Here is a 22,632-nt window from a genome sequence, read left to right as displayed (position 1 = left end):
CAGCATGGTTCCCAGACCCAAGGTGGCACCAGTGCCAAGTCGGGCTGGTTTGATACTACCAAGTGCGTCCTGCAATCTGCCATCCAGAAGCGGGGCAGCTTAATTTTGTTTGCCAGGGAAACGGGCCGTGGGTTTTGTTTGGGGGCCTATGGCTGAGAGTGGCCGGCTGGCTCCTGAAATTCCACGCTAGGCAGCATGGTTCCCAGATGCAAGGTGGCACCAGTGCCAAGTCGGGCTGGTTTGATGGTGCAAAGTGGCTCCTGCAATCTGCCATCCAGAAGCGGGGCAGCTGATTTTTGTTTGCCAGAGAAAAATTCCGTGGATTGTTTTTGGGGGCATATTGCTGGGAGTGGCCGGCTGGCTCCTTAAAATGCTCGATACGCATGATGGTTCCCAGGTCCAAGGTGTCACCACTACCAAGTCGGCCTGCGGTTTTAGTATCAAGTTCATCCTGCAATTTGCCATCCAGAAGAGGGGCAGTTGAGTTTTGTTTGCCAGAGAAACGGGCCGAGGTTTCTGTTTGGGGACATATGGCTGAGAGTGGCCGGCTGGCCCCTGAATATCCACGATACACAGCATGGTTCCCAGATCCAAGGTGGCACCAGTGCCAAGTTGGGCTGGTTTGATAGTCCCAAGTGTCTCCTGCAATCTGCCATCCAGAAGCGGGGCAGCTTACTTTTGTTTGCCAGAGAAATAGGCCTAGGTTTTTGTCTGGGGGCCTGTGGCTAGGAGTGGCCGGCTGGCTCCTTAGAATCCACGATACGCAGGATGTTTCCCAGACCCAAGGTGGCACCAGTGCCAAGTCGGGCTGGTTTGATAGTACCAAGTGGCTCCTGCAAACTCCATCAAAATGTTGGCAGACGTGTTTTGTTTTCCAGGGAACAGCGCCGTTGATTTTGTTTGGGGACCTGTGGCTGGGAGTGGCCGGCTGGCTCCTTAGAATCCACGATACGCAGGATGGTTCCCAGACCCAAGGTGGCACCAGTGCCAAGTCGGGCTGGTTTGATTACACCAAGTGGCTCCTGCAATCTGCCATCCAGAAGTGAGGCAGCTAAGTTTTGTTTGCCAGAAAAAAGGGCCGTGGTTTTTGTTGGGGGCCTGTGGCTGGGAGTAGCCGGCTGGCTCCTTAAAATCCACGATAGGCTGGATGGTTCCCAGACCCAAAGTCGCACCAGTGCCACGTCGGGCTGGTTTGATAGTACCAAGTGGCTCCTGCAATCTGCCATCCAGAAGCGGTGCAGTTGAGTTTTGTTTGCCAGAGAAAAGGGCCGTGGGTTGTGTTTGGGGGCATATGGCTGGGAGTGGCCGGCTGTCTCATTAAAAAGATCGATACGCAGGATGGTTCCCAGACCCAAGGTGGCACCAGTGCCAAGTCGGGCTGTTTTTATAGTACCAAGTGCGTCCTGCAATTTGCCATCCAGAAGAGGGGCAGTGGAGTTTTGTTTGCCAGAGAATAGCGCCGTTGTTTGTGTTTGGGGGCTTGTGGCTGGGAGTGGCCGACTGGCGCCTTAGAATCTGTGTTACGCAGCATGGTTCCCAGACCAGAGGTGGCACCAGTGCCAAGTTGGGCTGGTTTGATAGTACCAAGTGGCTCCTGCAATCTGCCATCCAGAAGTGGGGCAGCTTACTTTTGTTTGCCAGGGAAACGGGCCGAGGTTTGTGACTGGGGACCTATGGCTGGGAGTGACCGGCTGGCTCCTGAAAAGCTATGATAGGCAGGATGGTGACCAGACCCATGGTGGCACCAGTGCCAAGTTGGGCTGGTTTGATAGTACCAAGTGGCTCCTGCAATCTGCCATCAAAAAGTTGTCAGGCGAGTTTTGTTTTCCAGGGAAAAGCGCCGTTGTTTGTATTTGGGGGCCTGTGGCTGGGAGTGGCCGGCTGGCTCCTTTGAACCCACAATACGCAGGATGGTTCCCAGACCCAAGGTGGCACCAGTGCCAAGTCGGGCTGGTTTGATACTACCAAGTGCGTCCTGCAATCTGCCATCCAGAAGCGGGGCAGCTTAATTTTGTTTGCCAGGGAAACGGGCCGTGGGTTTTGTTTGGGGGCCTATGGCTGAGAGTGGCCGGCTGGCTCCTGAAAATCCACGCTAGGCAGCATGGTTCCCAGATGCAAGGTGGCACCAGTGCCAAGTCGGGCTGGTTTGATGGTGCAAAGTGGCTCCTGCAATCTGCCATCCAGAAGCGGGGCAGCTGATTTTTGTTTGCCAGAGAAAAATTCCGTGGATTGTTTTTGGGGGCATATTGCTGGGAGTGGCCGGCTGGCTCCTTAAAATGCTCGATACGCATGATGGTTCCCAGGTCCAAGGTGTCACCACTACCAAGTCGGCCTGCGGTTTTAGTATCAAGTTCATCCTGCAATTTGCCATCCAGAAGAGGGGCAGTTGAGTTTTGTTTGCCAGAGAAACGGGCCGAGGTTTCTGTTTGGGGACATATGGCTGAGAGTGGCCGGCTGGCCCCTGAATATCCACGATACACAGCATGGTTCCCAGATCCAAGGTGGCACCAGTGCCAAGTTGGGCTGGTTTGATAGTACCAAGTGTCTCCTGCAATCTGCCATCCAGAAGCGGGGCAGCTTACTTTTGTTTGCCAGAGAAATAGGCCTAGGTTTTTGTCTGGGGGCCTGTGGCTAGGAGTGGCCGGCTGGCTCCTAAGAATCCACGATACGCAGGATGTTTCCCAGACCCAAGGTGGCACCAGTGCCAAGTCGGGCTGGTTTGATAGTACCAAGTGGCTCCTGCAAACTTCATCAAAATGTTGGCAGGCGTGTTTTGTTTTCCAGGGAACAGCGCCGTTGTTTGTGTTTGGGGGCCTGTGGCTGGGAGTGGCCGGCTGGCTCTTTTGAATCCACGATACGCAGGATGGTTCCCAGACCCAAGGTGGCACCAGTGCCAAGTTGGGCTGGTTTGATTACACCAAGTGGCTCCTGCAATCTGCCATCCAGAAGTGAGGCAGCTAAGTTTTGTTTGCCAGAAAAAAGGTCCGTGGTTTTTGTTGGGGGCCTGTGGCTGGGAGTGGCCGGCTGGCTCCTTAGAATCCACCATACGCAGGATGGTTCCCAGACCCAAGGTGGCACCAGTGCCAAGTCGGGCTGGTTTGATAGTCCCAAGTGGCTCCTGCAAACTGCCATCCAGAAGCGGGGCAGCTGAGTTTTGTTTGCCAGGGAAATGGGCCGTTGTTTGTGTTTGGGGGCCTGTGGCTGGGAGTGTTCGGCTGGTTCCTGAATATGTACGATACGCAGGATTGTTCCCAGACCCAAGGTGGCACCAGTGCCAAGTCGGGCTGGTTTGATGGTGCAAAGTGGCTCCTGCAATCTGCCATCCAGACGCGGGGCAGCGGATTTTTGTTTCCATGAGAAATGGTCCGTGGTTTGTTTTTGGGGGTATATGGCTGGGCGTGGCCGGCTGGCTCCTTAAAAAGCTCGATATGCAGGATGGTTCCCTGACACAAGGTGGCACCAGTGCCACGTCGGGCGGTTTTCGTAGTACAAAGTGCGTCCTAAAATTTGCCATCCAGAAGAGGGGCAGTTGAGTTTTGTTTGCCAGAGAAAAGGTCCGTGGTTTGTTTTTGGGGGCATATGGCTGAGAGTGGCTGGCTGGCCCCTGAAAATCCACGATACACAGGATGGTTCCCAGATCCAAGGTGGCACCTGTGCCAAGTCGGGCTGATTTGATAGTACTAAGTAGCTCCTGCAATCTGCCATCCAGAAGCGGGGCAGCTTACTTTTGTTTGCCAGGGAAACGGGCTGAGGTTTGTGTTTGGGGGCCTATGGCTGAGAGTGACCGGCTGGCTCCTGAAAAGCTACAATAGGCAGGATGGTGACCAGACCCATGGTGGCACCAGTGCCAAGTTGGGCTGGTTTGATAGTACCAAGTGGTTCCTGCAATCTGCCATCCAGAAGCAGGGCAGCTGAGTTTTGTTTGCCAGAGAAAAGGGCCTTGGTTTGTGTTTGGGGGCATATGGCTGGGTGTGGCCAGCTGGCTCCTTAAAATGCACGATATGCAACATGGCTCCCAGACCCAAGGTGGCACCAGTGCCAAGTTGGGCTGGTTTGATAGTACCAAGTGGCTCCTGCAATCTTCCATGATCACGTGGAGAAATACTTTCTGGTTTCAGCCTCATGCTCTTTCTTCTCTCCCTCAACTTCTCTATCACCTCTCATCTGGTTCACATGCGCTGTCTTCAAGGTCCACAGGCTACTTTTCACAGAATCTTCTGGCCTGATGAAGTAAGAATGATGAATAGAACAGAGCTGGGATCTATTTTCCAGTTTGGATAAAATGCATTCTGCACACAAATCCAAGGAGAACGGGCTGCCCCGATGCCCAGAAAATCTTTCACTCCTGCTAGTGTTCTACGTCAACCGCAACTTAGTCTGAAAGAAAAGCTTTTTCTCTGAGAGCATCTGAGAGGTTTGCATGAAGCACTGATATCTGACATATGCAATTTTGAATAGGAGAGGAAAAAGAAAATGGCAAGGAGTTTTTAATTTTAGTGGTTTCAATTTTAATTTCCGTGCACTTTTTCAAAACTTGTCAGCTCAAATGCCCATCAACATCTTTTAGTCATCTGTAAGTCAGTATTCATATAAAATGTGCTTCAAATCCAAAGAATTTCAAATTTGCACTCCAAGCTTCTATGCCTAGATTTATGATTTCCTACACATATTAGATGAAAGGAAGGCCTTTTTTACTGTGGGAGTGCTGGAACACTGGAACAGGTTGCCCAGAGAAGTTGTGGGTGTCCCATCCCTGAAAGTATTCAAGGTCACCTTGGACGGGGCTTGGAGCAGCAACAAAGGAGAAGCTTGATGGTAGAGAAACAAAGTTGGACTATAGAAGAAACTCGGATTGAAGTATAGGATCAAGTTTTCTCTCAGCTCTTGGGGTAAATTCAAAGTTGTACAAAATGACATTTATCTGTGCTATTCACTACTGTAACAGAAAGTTTCATGAAAACTGTACAGAAGATAGTAAATTTTAAAAGAGATAAGAATTACAGCATAAAATCCATGGGATAGGTTACAACATGAGACACTCTCTAAGAGAAAATCTCTTTGTTTCAGCACTTCATCGGGGTAAGATTTCATGAAGTGCCAAAGAAGGCGGCAAAATATCATTCGGGACATTATTTACTGGAATTCAGCCTGGCCATTAGTAGGAACTGCCTTTGAACATATCATGTAGATATACCACACACACTTTCCCTTCACTGAAAAATTACTGTTTACAACAAATAAGCAATTGACGATCAAAATTGATTGAAAGCATCTTAAACATGTCAAGTATTTCATTGTAGATGATCTGTGATCCAAATGCTTCTTCCACCTTCGAGAGGGACAGAAGAATTCTTCCATATCATGATGGTTTAAAATTGTATCAACCAATGTTTTCTGCTGAAAAGATATCATCTATTTTTTTCTATTTTTGGAAGAAAATATTCCTAGACATACAACAGGTGAGAACTAAGTAATTTTAAAGAAACAAATGAAATGAAAATATTCTGTAAATAGAATGAAATGAAAAGCTGTGTTTTAAATAGGAGCTAAATATTAAACAGAATTTTTGTACCAGGCATTTGAATTACTGCACCAGCTCTTTTGCCCATCAAGAGAGGCATTTAGCATTTCAGTCTTTTCCAAGGTGTTCATGATCTGCTATGCTGATCTCTGTGTGTGCCTAGGTGTGTGTGGAGGGGGGTCATATGAAGGGGAGTGTGTATGTTTGCTTTACAATTGTTGTGGCAGATTCATGCCTCAGCTCCACATTTTGTTTTAAAAAGGTCACACCGAGTGGATATGAAGTTTACTATCAACAAGAGATCGATTCCCAAATCATCCATTTGACTCTCCCTTATAAATCATGTGCTTTGTTGCATATTTTATCAAATATACTTTCAAGCCAGATGGAGGAAGGAGGATGTGGGAATCCCTCCACCATCTTGCAACTTTTATGTAAGTAGGTTTTCAAGAAAATCATCATTTCTCTTTTAAATATGTCTGGAACAGGCATGATGGTAGTGTCAACCTGTTGGAGTTTTTGTTGCTGGAAGAAGTTGTACAAAAGGATTGGTTTTTACATTGACCAGTTACTGAATCAAGCGCAGGAATACATTGGAAATTTAGCTGGGGGTTCCTTTTCCCAGCAGACTACTTCTAGAACGAGCTTGTACACTGAAGCTGACTCTTTTGCTCTCTTTTTGTTTCTTTCCTATTTTCTTGGCTTCTTTGCCACTATCTAGACAATTTTGGAACTTTGTTCCCAACTAAAATGGTTTCAATAGTCTGATTGTGATCATACATTTTTACAAGGAATTTTTAAAATCTTTCCTCGAGTCCAGAAAGTCAAGGACTTAGATCTTTTTCTTCCCTTATCAATATTGCCATGAAATTGATAAATAAAGACCAACTCTTTATTTTTGTTTTTAACCCACGTAGATAATTCCCATCCATTAATCCATTTTGTGGACCAATAGCTGCCATTCTGATGGAAGCTGTCACTTCTTAACAATAGGCATTCTGTGACTATGTTGACTGCACTTTGGGTGAAGATCCTAACTGGTCTTAGATATACATAGGGAGAAATTTGCTCAGCCAGTGTCAGTCTTAAGCATGCGTATCAGAAGATCTTTCTAGAGCTGGGAATTTTCCCATGAAAGGGATTCAGTTAGGGAAGAGACACTTGTGCCAGAGTTTTACATTCTTCTTGAACACTGCTTAAGGAACTTAGATGCCATGTCCATTTGGATCTCTGTCTGCACAGAACTTTGTCATGCCAGCGCTTTGAAATGCATCTTGAAGAGAATTCACTAGCACAGAATGAAAGAGAGTGGAAGGGGTTGGTGGGGCTAACCAGGCCCAACCCCCCTGCCTAAACCAGGATACCTAGAGCCTCTTGCCCAGGATTCTATCTGGGTGTACTTTTAATGTCTTCAAAGATCCAGGCTCCACAATCTTTCTGGGCAGTCTGTGCCGTGGTTCAGTCACCCTGACAGTAAAGAAACATTTACTGATGTTCAAAGGCAATCTCCTGTATTTCAGTGTGTGCCCACTGCCTCTTGTCTTTTCCCTCAGCATCACTGAAAAGACATTGATTCCCTCCCCTTTGCACTATTGCTTCCATATGTATGTGTGATGCCATGTAGAGGTATGTCAAAAACCTCCCTGAAGCCCAGGCAGATAATATTCCCTTCATCTACCAGTCAAGTTGATTCATCAGAGGAGTTTAAAGTGATGTTCAGCATGAAATTCCCCTGAAAAATCATGCTAACTACATTATTTGGTCATCTGTCATGTGCCTGGCAAGGATTTCCAGGAAGAGCTGCTTCATCAACTTCCTGGGGATAAAAAAGAGGCTGGCTGGTTTGTACTATGGCGAGTCCTCTTAATTGCCTTTTTTGAAGATGGGTGTCATTTGCTAACATCCACTCTTTAGCCTCTGTTGTCGTCTACATCTTAGCAAAACGCTTTTCCACTATGTCTGGCTAGGAAAAACTGTGCCAGCACAGAAAACATCTCCCATCGTGTTCTAGAAGTTGCACGGATGTCTGCCAAGTGTTTGGCAGGAAGAAAAGAAAAGTTGTCCAAAACAGCTTCCAATCGAATGTTCCTGTGATTGGAAAAGTCAGGAGAGTGCAAAGGTACTGTTTTCTATCAGTTGGCAAGGTGCGCACACAATCCCAGTGTTGTACAGCTTGCTTCTTCACCTTCCCGAAGCTGCCGCTCTCGCCGGCTGCCGGAGCCCAAGAAGCGGCTTCTTCGCGCAAAGACGATTGTGCCGCTCACAGTGCTCTCCTTAGCGCGGCTTCTGCCGAAAGACGCCCGGCAGCGGCTCTTACCTCCGGAGAGCATCCTACCTTCGTCTTTCGCGTCTTTTGTAGTCTACATCTTAGCAAAACGCTTTTCCACTATGTCTGGCTAGGAAAAACTGTGCCAGCACAGAAAACATCTCCCATCGTGTTCTAGAAGTTGCACGGATGTCTGCCAAGTGTTTGGCAGGAAGAAAAGAAAAGTTGTCCAAAACAGCTTCCAATCGAATGTTCCTGTGATTGGAAAAGTCAGGAGAGTGCAAAGGTACTGTTTTCTATCAGTTGGCAAGGTGCGCACACAATCCCAGTGTTGTACAGCTTGCTTCTTCACCTTCCCGAAGCTGCCGCTCTCGCCGGCTGCCGGAGCCCAAGAAGCGGCTTCTTCGCGCAAAGACGATTGTGCCGCTCACAGTGCTCTCCTTAGCGCGGCTTCTGCCGAAAGACGCCCGGCAGCGGCTCTTACCTCCGGAGAGCATCCTACCTTCGTCTTTCGCGTCTTTTGTAGTCTACATCTTAGCAAAACGCTTTTCCACTATGTCTGGCTAGGAAAAACTGTGCCAGCACAGAAAACATCTCCCATCGTGTTCTAGAAGTTGCACGGATGTCTGCCAAGTGTTTGGCAGGAAGAAAAGAAAAGTTGTCCAAAACAGCTTCCAATCGAATGTTCCTGTGATTGGAAAAGTCAGGAGAGTGCAAAGGTACTGTTTTCTATCAGTTGGCAAGGTGCGCACACAATCCCAGTGTTGTACAGCTTGCTTCTTCACCTTCCCGAAGCTGCCGCTCTCGCCGGCTGCCGGAGCCCAAGAAGCGGCTTCTTCGCGCAAAGACGATTGTGCCGCTCACAGTGCTCCCCTTAGCGCGGCTTCTGCCGAAAGACGCCCGGCAGCGGCTCTTACCTCCTGAGAGTGGCAGCTTCGGGAAGGTGAAGAAGCAAGCTGTACAACACTGGGATTGTGTGCGCACCTTGCCAACTGATAGAAAACAGTACCTTTGCACTCTCCTGACTTTTCCAATCACAGGAACATTCGATTGGAAGCTGTTTTGGACAACTTTTCTTTTCTTCCTGCCAAACACTTGGCAGACATCCGTGCAACTTCTAGAACACGATGGGAGATGTTTTCTGTGCTGGCACAGTTTTTCCTAGCCAGACATAGTGGAAAAGCGTTTTGCTAAGATGTAGACTACAAAAGACGCGAAAGACGAAGGTAGGATGCTCTCCGGAGGTAAGAGCCGCTGCCAGGCGTCTTTCGGCAGAAGCCGCGCTAAGGAGAGCACTGTGAGCGGCACAATCGTCTTTGCGCGAAGAAGCCGCTTCTTGGGCTCCGGCAGCCGGCGAGAGCGGCAGCTTCGGGAAGGTGAAGAAGCAAGCTGTACAACACTGGGATTGTGTGCGCACCTTGCCAACTGATAGAAAACAGTACCTTTGCACTCTCCTGACTTTTCCAATCACAGGAACATTCGATTGGAAGCTGTTTTGGACAACTTTTCTTTTCTTCCTGCCAAACACTTGGCAGACATCCGTGCAACTTCTAGAACACGATGGGAGATGTTTTCTGTGCTGGCACAGTTTTTCCTAGCCAGACATAGTGGAAAAGCTTTTTGCCGAGGTGTAGATGAGAAGAGGAGCTAAAGACGAAGGTAGGATGCTCTCCGGAGGTAAGAGCCGCTGCCGGGCGTCTTTCGGCAGAAGCCGCGCTAAGGAGAGCCCTGTGAGCGGCACAATCGTCTTTGCGCGAAGAAGCCGCTTCTTGGGCTCCGGCAGCCGGCGAGAGCGGCAGCTTCGGGAAGGTGAAGAAGCAAGCTGTACAACACTGGGATTGTGTGCGCACCTTGCCAACTGATAGAAAACAGTACCTTTGCACTCTCCTGACTTTTCCAATCACAGGAACATTCGATTGGAAGCTGTTTTGGACAACTTTTCTTTTCTTCCTGCCAAACACTTGGCAGACATCCGTGCAACTTCTAGAACACGATGGGAGATGTTTTCTGTGCTGGCACAGTTTTTCCTAGCCAGACATAGTGGAAAAGCGTTTTGCGAAGATGTAGACGACAACAGAGGCTAAAGAGTGGATGTTAGCAAATGACACCCATCTTCAAAAAAGGCAATTAAGAGGACTCGCCATAGTACAAACCAGCCAGCCTCTTTTTTATCCCCAGGAAGTTGATGAAGCAGCTCTTCCTGGAAATCCTTGCCAGGCACATGACAGATGACCAAATAATGTAGTTAGCATGATTTTTCAGGGGAATTTCATGCTGAACATCACTTTAAACTCCTCTGATGAATCAACTTGACTGGTAGATGAAGGGAATATTATCTGCCTGGGCTTCAGGGAGGTTTTTGACATACCTCTACATGGCATCACACATACATATGGAAGCAATAGTGCAAAGGGGAGGGAATCAGTGTCTTTTCAGTGATGCTGAGGGAAAAGACAAGAGGCAGTGGGCACACACTGAAATACAGGAGATTGCCTTTGAACATCAGTAAATGTTTCTTTACTGTCAGGGTGACTGAACCACGGCACAGACTGCCCAGAAAGATTGTGGAGCCTGGATCTTTGAAGACATTAAAAGTACACCCAGATAGAATCCTGGGCAAGAGGCTCTAGGTATCCTGGTTTAGGCAGGGGGGTTGGGCCTGGTTAGCCCCACCAACCCCTTCCACTCTCTTTCATTCTGTGCTAGTGAATTCTCTTCAAGATGCATTTCAAAGCACTGGCATGACAAAGTTCTGTGCAGACAGAGATCCAAATGGACATGGCATCTAAGTTCCTTAAGCAGTGTTCAAGAAGAATGTAAAACTCTGGCACAAGTGTCTCTTCCCTAACTGAATCCCTTTCATGGGAAAATTCCCAGCTCTAGAAAGATCTTCTGATACGCATGCTTAAGACTGACACTGGCTGAGCAAATTTCTCCCTATGTATATCTAAGACCAGTTAGGATCTTCACCCAAAGTGCAGTCAACATAGTCACAGAATGCCTATTGTTAAGAAGTGACAGCTTCCATCAGAATGGCAGCTATTGGTCCACAAAATGGATTAATGGATGGGAATTATCTACGTGGGTTAAAAACAAAAATAAAGAGTTGGTCTTTATTTATCAATTTCATGGCAATATTGATAAGGGAAGAAAAAGATCTAAGTCCTTGACTTTCTGGACTCGAGGAAAGATTTTAAAAATTCCTTGTAAAAATGTATGATCACAATCAGACTATTGAAACCATTTTAGTTGGGAACAAAGTTCCAAAATTGTCTAGATAGTGGCAAAGAAGCCAAGAAAATAGGAAAGAAACAAAAAGAGAGCAAAAGAGTCAGCTTCAGTGTACAAGCTCGTTCTAGAAGTAGTCTGCTGGGAAAAGGAACCCCCAGCTAAATTTCCAATGTATTCCTGCGCTTGATTCAGTAACTGGTCAATGTAAAAACCAATCCTTTTGTACAACTTCTTCCAGCAACAAAAACTCCAACAGGTTGACACTACCATCATGCCTGTTCCAGACATATTTAAAAGAGAAATGATGATTTTCTTGAAAACCTACTTACATAAAAGTTGCAAGATGGTGGAGGGATTCCCACATCCTCCTTCCTCCATCTGGCTTGAAAGTATATTTGATAAAATATGCAACAAAGCACATGATTTATAAGGGAGAGTCAAATGGATGATTTGGGAATCGATCTCTTGTTGATAGTAAACTTCATATCCACTCGGTGTGACCTTTTTAAAACAAAATGTGGAGCTGAGGCATGAATCTGCCACAACAATTGTAAAGCAAACATACACACTCCCCTTCATATGCCCCCCCCTCCACACACACCTAGGCACACACAGAGATCAGCATAGCAGATCATGAACACCTTGGAAAAGACTGAAATGCTAAATGCCTCTCTTGATGGGCAAAAGAGCTGGTGCAGTAATTCAAATGCCTGGTACAAAAATTCTGTTTAATATTTAGCTCCTATTTAAAACACAGCTTTTCATTTCATTCTATTTACAGAATATTTTCATTTCATTTGTTTCTTTAAAATTACTTAGTTCTCACCTGTTGTATGTCTAGGAATATTTTCTTCCAAAAATAGAAAAAAATAGATGATATCTTTTCAGCAGAAAACATTGGTTGATACAATTTTAAACCATCATGATATGGAAGAATTCTTCTGTCCCTCTCGAAGGTGGAAGAAGCATTTGGATCACAGATCATCTACAATGAAATACTTGACATGTTTAAGATGCTTTCAATCAATTTTGATCGTCAATTGCTTATTTGTTGTAAACAGTAATTTTTCAGTGAAGGGAAAGTGTGTGTGGTATATCTACATGATATGTTCAAAGGCAGTTCCTACTAATGGCCAGGCTGAATTCCAGTAAATAATGTCCCGAATGATATTTTGCCGCCTTCTTTGGCACTTCATGAAATCTTACCCCGATGAAGTGCTGAAACAAAGAGATTTTCTCTTAGAGAGTGTCTCATGTTGTAACCTATCCCATGGATTTTATGCTGTAATTCTTATCTCTTTTAAAATTTACTATCTTCTGTACAGTTTTCATGAAACTTTCTGTTACAGTAGTGAATAGCACAGATAAATGTCATTTTGTACAACTTTGAATTTACCCCAAGAGCTGAGAGAAAACTTGATCCTATACTTCAATCCGAGTTTCTTCTATAGTCCGACTTTGTTTCTCTACCATCAAGCTTCTCCTTTGTTGCTGCTCCAAGCCCCGTCCAAGGTGACCTTGAATACTTTCAGGGATGGGACACCCACAACTTCTCTGGGCAACCTGTTCCAGTGTTCCAGCACTCCCACAGTAAAAAAGGCCTTCCTTTCATCTAATATGTGTAGGAAATCATAAATCTAGGCATAGAAGCTTGGAGTGCAAATTTGAAATTCTTTGGATTTGAAGCACATTTTATATGAATACTGACTTACAGATGACTAAAAGATGTTGATGGGCATTTGAGCTGACAAGTTTTGAAAAAGTGCACGGAAATTAAAATTGAAACCACTAAAATTAAAAACTCCTTGCCATTTTCTTTTTCCTCTCCTATTCAAAATTGCATATGTCAGATATCAGTGCTTCATGCAAACCTCTCAGATGCTCTCAGAGAAAAAGCTTTTCTTTCAGACTAAGTTGCGGTTGACGTAGAACACTAGCAGGAGTGAAAGATTTTCTGGGCATCGGGGCAGCCCGTTCTCCTTGGATTTGTGTGCAGAATGCATTTTATCCAAACTGGAAAATAGATCCCAGCTCTGTTCTATTCATCATTCTTACTTCATCAGGCCAGAAGATTCTGTGAAAAGTAGCCTGTGGACCTTGAAGACAGCGCATGTGAACCAGATGAGAGGTGATAGAGAAGTTGAGGGAGAGAAGAAAGAGCATGAGGCTGAAACCAGAAAGTATTTCTCCACGTGATCATGGAAGATTGCAGGAGCCACTTGGTACTATCAAACCAGCCCAACTTGGCACTGGTGCCACCTTGGGTCTGGGAGCCATGTTGCATATCGTGCATTTTAAGGAGCCAGCTGGCCACACCCAGCCATATGCCCCCAAACACAAACCAAGGCCCTTTTCTCTGGCAAACAAAACTCAGCTGCCCTGCTTCTGGATGGCAGATTGCAGGAACCACTTGGTACTATCAAACCAGCCCAACTTGGCACTGGTGCCACCATGGGTCTGGTCACCATCCTGCCTATTGTAGCTTTTCAGGAGCCAGCCGGTCACTCTCAGCCATAGGCCCCCAAACACAAACCTCGGCCCGTTTCCCTGGCAAACAAAAGTAAGCTGCCCCGCTTCTGGATGGCAGATTGCAGGAGCTACTTAGTACTATCAAATCAGCCCGACTTGGCACAGGTGCCACCTTGGATCTGGGAACCATCCTGTGTATCGTGGATTTTCAGGGGCCAGCCAGCCACTCTCAGCCATATGCCCCCAAAAACAAACCACGGACCTTTTCTCTGGCAAACAAAACTCAACTGCCCCTCTTCTGGATGGCAAATTTTAGGACGCACTTTGTACTACGAAAACCGCCCGACGTGGCACTGGTGCCACCTTGGCTCTGGGAACCATCCTGCGTATCGAGCATTTTAAGGAGCCAGCCGGCAATTCCCAGCCGTATGCCCCAAAAAGAAACCACGGACCTTTTCTCTGGCAAAAAAAACTCAGCTGTCCCGCTTCTGGATGGCAGATAGCAGGAGTCACTTTGAACCATACAACCAGCCTTACTTGGCACTGGTGCCACCTTGGATCTGGGAACCATCCTGCCTATTGTTGATTTTCAGGGGCCAGACTACCACTCTCGGCCATAGGCCCCCAAACACAAACCACAGCCCTTTTCTCTAGCAAACAAAATTTAGCTGCCCCGCTTCTGGATGGCAAATTGCAGGAGCCACTGGGTACTACAAAAACAGCCCGACTTGGCACTGGTGCCATCTTGCGTCTGGTTACCATGCGGCGTATCGTGCATTTTAAGGAGCCAGGTGGCCACTCCCAGCCATATGCCCCCAAACAAAACCCACGGCCCTTTTCTCTGGCAAACAAAACTCAGCTGCCCCGCTTCTGGATGGCAGAGTGCAGGAGACACTTGGTACTATCAAACCAGCCCGACTTGGCACTGGTGCCACCTTTGGTCTGGGAACCATCCTGCGTATTGTGGATTGTCAGGAGACAGCCGACCACTCTCGGCCACAGACCCCAATCAAAAACAAAGGTCCGTTTCCCTGGCAAAAAAAACTCAGCTGCCCCGCTTCTGGATGGGAGATTGCAGGAGGCACTTGACACTGTCAAACGAGCCCCACTTTGTACTGGTGCCACCTTGGGTCTGGGAACCATGCTGCGTATCGTGGATTTTCAGGAGCCAGCCGGCCACTGCCAGCCACAGGCCCCCAAACAAAAACCACAGCCTTTTTCTCTGGCAAACAAAACTCAGCTGCCCCGCTTCTGGATGGCAGATTGCAGGAGCCACTTGGTACTATCAAACCAGCCCGACTTGGCACTGGTGCCACCTTGGATCTGGGAACCATCCTGCCTATCGTGGATTTTAAGGAGCCAGCCGGCTACTCCCAGCCACAGGCCCCCAACAAAAACCACGGCCCTTTTTTCTCGCAAACAAAACTTAGCTGCCTCACTTCTGGTTGGCAGATTGCAGGAGTCACTTGGTGTAATCAAACCAGCCCGACTTGGCACTGGTGCCACCTTGGGTCTGGGAACCATCCTCCGTATCGTGGATTCTAAGGAGCCAGCCGGCCACTCCCAGCCACAGGCCCCCAAACAAAATCAACGGCGCTGTTCCCTGGAAAACAAAACACGCCTGCCAACTTTTTGATGGAGTTTGCAGGAGCCACTTGGTACTATCAAACCAGCCCAACTTGGCACTGGTGCCACCATGGGTCTGGTAAACATCCTGCGTATCGTGGATTCTTAGGAGCCAGCCGGCCACTCCTAGCCACAGGCCCCCAAACAAAAACCTAGGCCTATTTCTCTGGCAAACAAAAGTAAGCTGCCCCGCTTCTGGATGGCAGATTGCAGGAGACACTTGGGACTATCAAACCAGCCCAACTTGGCACTGGTGCCACCTTGGATCGGGGAACCATGCTGTGTATCGTGGATTTTCAGGGGCCAGCCGGCCACTCTCAGCCATATGCCCCCAAACAGAAACCTCGGCCCGTTTCTCTGGCAAACAAAGCTCAACTGCCCCTCTTCTGGATGGCAAATTGCAAGATGAACTTGATTCTAAAACCGCAGGCCGACTTGGTAGTGGTGACACCTTGGGCCTGGGAACCATCATGCGTATCGAGCATTTTAAGGAGCCAGCCGGCCACTCCCAGCCATATGCCCCCAAAAACAATCCACGGAATTTTTCTCTGGCAAACAAAAATCAGCTGCCCCGCTTCTGGATGGCAGATTGCAGGAGCCACTTTGACCCATCAAACCAGCCCGACTTGGCACTGGTGCCACCTTGCATCTGGGAACCATGCTGCCTAGCGTGGATTTTCAGGGGCCAGCCGGCCACTCTCAGCTATATGCCCCCAAACAAAACCCACGGCCCGTTTCCCTGGCAAACAAAAGTAAGCTGCCCCGCTTCTGGATGGCAGATTGCAGGAACCACTTGGTAGTATCAAACCAGCCCGACTTGGCACTGGTGCCACCTTGGGTCTGGGAACCATCCTGCGTATCGTGGATTCTAAGGAGCCAGCCGGCCACTCCCAGCCACAGGCCCCCAAACACAAACAACGGCGCTTTTCCCTGGAAAACAAAACTCGCCTGCCGACATTTTCATGGCAGATTGCAGGAGCCACTTGGTACTATCAAACCAGCCCAACTTGGCACTGGTGCCACCATGGGTCTGGTAACCATCCTGCCTATTGTAGCTTTCCAGGAGCCAGCCGGTCACTCCCAGCCACAGGCCCCCAGTCACAAACCTCGGCCCGTTTCCCTGGCAAACAAAAGTAAGCTGCCCCGCTTCTGGATGGCAGATTGCAGGAGCCACTTGGTACTATCAAACCAGCCCGACTTGGCACTGGTGCCACCTTGGGTCTGGGAACCATGCTGCGTATCGCAGATTCTAAGGCGCCAGTCGGCCACTCCCAGCCACAAGACCCCAAACACAAACAACGGCGCTTTTCTCTGGCAAACAAAACTCAACTGCCCCTCTTCTGGATGGCAAATTGCAGGACGCACTTGGTACTATCAAACCAGCACGACTTGGCACTGGTGCCACCTTGGGTCTGGGAACCATCCTGCGTATTGTGGATTGTCAGGAGCCAGCTGGACACTCTCGGCCACAGACCCCAATCAAAAACAACGGCCCGTTTCACAGGCAAACAAAACTCAGCTGCCCCGCTTCTGGATGGGAGATTGCAGGAGGCACTTGACACTGTGAAACCAGCCCCACTTGGCACTGGTGCCACCTTGGGTCTGGGAACCATGCTGCGTATCATGGATTTTCAGGAGCCAGCCGGCCACTCCCAGCCATAGGCCCCCAAACAAAAACCTAGGCCTATTTCTCTGGCAAACAAAAGTAAGCTGCCCCGCTTCTGGATGGCAGATTGCAGGAGACACTTGGGACTATCAAACCAGCCCAACTTGGCACTGGTGCCACCTTGGATCTGGGAACCATGCTGTGTATCGTGGATTTTCAGGGGCCAGCCGGCCACTCTCAGCCATATGCCCCCAAACAGAAACCTCGGCCCGTTTCTCTGGCAAACAAAACTCAACTGCCCCTCTTCTGGATGGCAAATTGCAAGATGAACTTGATACTAAAACCGCAGGCCGACTTGGTAGTGGTGACACCTTGGGCCTGGGAACCATCATGCGTATCGAGCATTTTAAGGAGCCAGCCGGCCACTCCCAGCAATATGCCCCCAAAAACAATCCACGGAATTTTTCTCTGGCAAACAAAATTCAGCTGCCCCGCTTCTGGATGGCAGATTGCAGGAGCCACTTTGCACCATCAAACCAGCCCGACTTGGCACTGGTGCCACCTTGCATCTGGGAACCATGCTGCCTAGCGTGGATTTTCAGGAGCCAGCCGGCCACTCTCAGCCATAGGCCCCCATACAAAACCCACGGCCCGTTTCCCTGGCAAACAAAATTAAGCTGCCCCGCTTCTGGATGGCAGATTGCAGGACGCACTTGATAGTATCAAACCAGCCCGACTTGGCACTGGTGCCACCTTGGGTCTGGGAACCATCCTGCGTATCGTGGATTCTAAGGAGCCAGCCGGCCACTCCCAGCCACAGGCCCCCAAATACAAACAACGGTGCTTTTCCCTGGAAAACAAAACTCGCCTGCCAACTTTTTGATGGCAGATTGCAGGAGCAACTTGGTACTATCAAACCAGCCCAACTTGGCACTGGTGCCACCATGGGTCTGGTAACCATCCTGCCTATTGTAGCTTTCCAGGAGCCAGCCGGTCACTCCCAGCCATAGGCCCCCAGTCACAAACCTCGGCCCGTTTCCCTGGCAAACAAAAGTAAGCTGCCCCGCTTCTGGATGGCAGAATGCAGGAGCCACTTGGTACTATCAAACCAGCCCGACTTGGCACTGGTGCCACCTTGGGTCTGGGAACCATGCTGCGTATCGCAGATTCTAAGGCGCCAGTCGGCCACTCCCAGCCACAAGACCCCAAACACAAACAACGGCGCTTTTCTCTGGCAAACAAAACTCAACTGCCCCTCTTCTGGATGGCAAATTGCAGGACGCCCTTGGTACTATCAAACCAGCACGACTTGGCACTGGTGCCACCTTGGGTCTGGGAACCATCCTGCGTATTGTGGATTGTCAGGAGCCAGCTGGACACTCTCGGCCACAGACCCCAATCAAAAACAACGGCCCGTTTCACAGGCAAACAAAACTCAGCTGCCCCGCTTCTGGATGGGAGATTGCAGGAGGCACTTGACACTGTGAAACCAGCCCCACTTGGCACTGGTGCCACCTTGGGTCTGGGAACCATGCTGCGTATCATGGATTTTCAGGAGCCAGCCGGCCACTCCCAGCCATAGGCCCCCAAACAAAAACCACAGCCTTTTTCTCTGGCAAACAAAATTCAGCTGCCCCGCTTCTGGATGGCAGATTGCAGGAGCCACTTGGGACTATCACACCAGCACAACATGGCACTGCTGCCAGCTTGGATCTGGGAACCATCCTTCCTATCGTGGATTTTCAGGGGCCAGCCGGTCACTCTCAGCCATAGGCCCCAAACAGAAACCACGGCCCTTTTCTCTGGAAAACAAAACTCAACTGCCCCTCTTCTGGATGGCAGATTGCAGGAGCCACTGGGTACTATGAAACTAGCCCTACTTGGCACTGGTGCCACCTTGGGTCTGGGAACCATGCTGCGTATCATGGATTTTCAGGAGCCAGCCGTCCACTGCCAGCCACAGGCCCCGAAACACAAACAACAGCCTTTTTCTCTGGCAAAAAAAATTCAGCTGCCCCGCTTCTGGATGGCAGATTGCAGGAACCACTTGGTACTAACAAACCAGCCCGACTTGGCACTGGTGCCACCTTGGGTCTGGGAACCATCCTGCGTATCGTGGATTCTAAGGAGCCAGCTGGCCACTCCCAGCCACAGGCCCCAAAATACACACAACGGCGCTTTTCCCTGGAAAACAAAACTCGCCTGCCAACATTTTGATGGCAGATTGCAGGAGCCACTTGGTACTATCAAACCAGCCCAACTTGGCACTGGTGCCACCATGGGTCTGGTCACCATCCTGCCTATCGTAGCTTTTCAGGAGCCAGCCGATCACTCCCAGCCATAGGCCCCCAGAAAAAAACCTCGGTCCGTTTCCCTGGAAAACAAAAGTAAGCTGCCCCGCTTCTGGATGGCAGATTGCAGGAGCCACTTGGTGCTATCAAACCAGCCCGACTTGGCACTGGTGCCACCTTGGGTCTGGGAACCATCCTGCGTATCCTGTGTTCTAAGGAGCCAGCCGGCCACTCCCAGCCACAGTCCCCCAAACACAAACAACGGCGCTTTTCCCTGGAAAACAAAACTGACCTGCCAACTTTTTGATGGCAGATTGCAGGAGCCACTTGGTACTATCAAACCAGCCCAACTTGGCACTGGTGCCACCATGGGTCTGGTCACCATCCTGCCTATCGTAGCTTTTCAGGAGCCAGCCGGTCACTCCCAGCCATAGGTCCCCAGACAAATACCTCGGCCCGTTTCCCTGGCAAACAAAAGTAAGCTGCCCCGCTTCTGGATGGCAGATTGCAGGAGCCACTTGGTACAATCAAACCAGCCCAACTTGACACTGGTGCCACCTTGGCTCTGGGAACCATGCTGCGTAACCCGGATTCTAAGACGACAGGCAGCCACTGCCAGCCACAGGCCTCCAAACAAAATCAACGGCGCTTTTCCCTGGAAAACAAAACTCGCCTGACAACTTTTAGATGGCAGATTGCAGGAGCCAGTTGGTACCATCAAACCAGCCCAACTTGGCACTGGTGCCACCTTGGGTCTGGGAACCATCCTGCCTATTGTTGCTTTTCAGGAGCCAGCCGGTCACTTCTAGCCCTAGGCCCCCAGTCATAAACCTCGGCCCGTTTCCCTGGCACACAAAAGTAAGCTACCCCGCTTCAGGATGGCAGATTGCAGGAGCCACTTTTCACCATCAAACCAGCCCGACGTGGCACTGGTGCCACCTCCGGTCTGGGAACCATCCTGCGTATCGTGTGTTCTAAGGAGCCAGCCGGCCACTCCCACCCACAGTCCCCCAAACACAAACAACGGCGCTTTTCCCTGGAAAACAAAACTGGCCTGCCAACTTTTTGATGGCAGATTGCAGGAGCCACTTGGTACTAACAAACCAGCCCAACTTGGCACTGGTGCCACCATGGGTCTGGTAACCATCCTGCCTATCGTAGCTTTTCAGGAGCCAGGCGGTCACTCCCAGCCATAGGCCCCCAGACACAAACCTCGGCCCGTTTCCCTGGCAAACAAAAGTAAGCTGCCCCGCTTCTGCATGGCAGATTGCAGGTGCTATTTAGTACTATCAAACCAGCCCGACTTGGCACTGGTGCCACCTCTGGTCTGGGAACCATCCTGCCTATCGTGGATTTTCAGGCGCCAGACGGCCACTATCAGCCATATGCCCCCAAAAACAAACCACGGCCCTTTTCTCTGGTAAATAAAACTCAACTGCCCCTCTTCTGGATGGCAAATTTTAGGACGCACTTTGTACTACGAATACCGCCCGACTTGGCACTGGTGCCACCTTGGGTCAGGAAACCATCCTGCCTATCGTAGCTTTTTAAGGAGCCAGCAGGCCACGCCCAGCCATATAGCCCCAAAAACAAACCACGGACCATTTCTCTTGGAAACAAAAATCCGCTGCCCCGCGTCAGGATGGCAGATTGCAGGAGCTATTTAGTATTATCAAACCAGCCCGACTTGGCACTGGTGCCACCATCGGTCTGGTCACCATCCTGCCTATCGTAGCTTTTCAAGAGCCAGCCGGTCACTCTCAGCCATAGGCCCCAAACACAAACCACGGCCCTTTTCTCTGGAAAACAAAATTCAACTGCCCCTCTTCTGGATGGCAGATTGCAGGAGCCACTGGGTACTATGAAACCAGCCCTACTTGGCACTGGTGCCACCTTGGGTCTGGGAACCATGCTGCGTATCATGGATTTTCAGGAGCCAGCCGTCCACTGCCAGCCACAGGCCCCGAAACACAAACAACAGCCTTTTTCTCTGGCAAACAAAATTCAGCTGCCCCGCTTCTGGATGGCAGATTGCAGGAACCACTTGGTACTAACAAACCAGCCCGACTTGGCACTGGTGCCACCTTGGGTCTGGGAACCATGCTGCGTATCGTGGATTCTAAGGAGCCAGCTGGCCACTCCCAGCCACAGGCCCCAAAACACACACAACGGCGCTTTTCCCTGGAAAACAAAACTCGCCTGCCAACTTTTTGATGGCAGATTGCAGGAGCCACTTGGTACTATCAAACCAGCCCAACTTGGCACTGGTGCCACCATGGGTCTGGTCACCATCCTGCCTATCGTAGCTTTTCAGGAGCCAGCCGGTCACTCCCAGCCATAGGCCCCCAGACACAAACCTCGGACCGTTTCCCTGGCAAACAAAAGTAAGCTGCCCCGCTTCTGGATGGCAGATTGCAGGATCCACTTGTTATTATCAAACCAGCCCGACTTGGTACTGGTGCCACCTCTGGTCTGGGAACCATCCTGGGTATCGTGGATCCTAAGGAGCCAGCCGGCCACTCCCAGCCACAGGCCCCCAAACAAAAACAACGGCGATTTTCCCTGGAAAACAAAACTCGCCTGACAACTTTTTGATGGCAGATTGCAGGAACCACTTGGTACTATCAAACCAGCCCAACTTGGCACTGGTGCCACCTTGGGTCTGGGAACCATGCTGCGTATTGTGGATTCTAAGGAGCCAGCCGGCCACTCCAGCCACAGGCCCGCAGACACAAACAACGGCGCTTTTCCCTGGAAAACAAAACTCGCCTGCCAACATTTTGATGGCAGAGTGCAGGAGCCACTTGGTACTATGAAATCTGCCGAACATGGCACTGGTGCCACCATGGGTCTGGTCACCATCCTGCCTATCGTAGCTTTTCAGGAGCCAGCCGGTCACTCCCAGCCATAGGCCCCCAGACACAAAGCTCGGCCCGTTTCCCTGGCAAACAAAAGTAAGCTGCCCCGCTTCTGGATGGTAGATTGCAGGAACCATTTGCTACAATCAAACCAGCCCAACTTGGCACTGGTGCCACCTCAGGTCTGGGAACCATCCTGCGTATTTTGGATTCTAAGGAGCCAGCCGGCCACTCCCAGCCACAGGCCCCCAAACACAAACAACGGCGCTTTTCCCTGGAAAACAAAACTCGCCTGCCAACATTTTGATGGCAGATTGCAGGAGCCACTTGGTACTATCAAACCAGCCCAACTTGGCACTGGTGCCACCATGGGTCTGGTCACCATCCTGCCTATCGTAGTTTTTCAGGAGCCAGCCGGTCACTCCCTGCCATAGGCCCCCAGACAAAACCTCGGCCCGTTTCCCTGGCAAACAAAAGTAAGCTGCCCCGCTTCTGGATGGCAGATTGCAGGACGCACTTGGTAGTATCAAACCAGCCCAACTTGGCACTGGTGCCACCTCAGGTCTGGGAACCATGCTGCGTATCGTGGATTCTAATTAGCCATCCGGCCACTCCCAGCCACAGGCCCCCAAACAAAAACAACGGCGCTTTTCCCTGGCAAACAAAAGTAAGTTAACCCGCTTCTGGATGGCAGATTGCAGGAGCCACTTTTCACCATCAAACTAGCCCGACTTGGCACTGGTGTCACCTCTGGTCTGGGAACC

Source organism: Melospiza melodia, chromosome 2, assembly GCF_035770615.1.
Source record: "Melospiza melodia melodia isolate bMelMel2 chromosome 2, bMelMel2.pri, whole genome shotgun sequence".
Classification (NCBI taxonomy): Eukaryota; Metazoa; Chordata; class Aves; order Passeriformes; family Passerellidae; genus Melospiza; species Melospiza melodia.
This window is presented reverse-complemented; position numbering follows the sequence as displayed.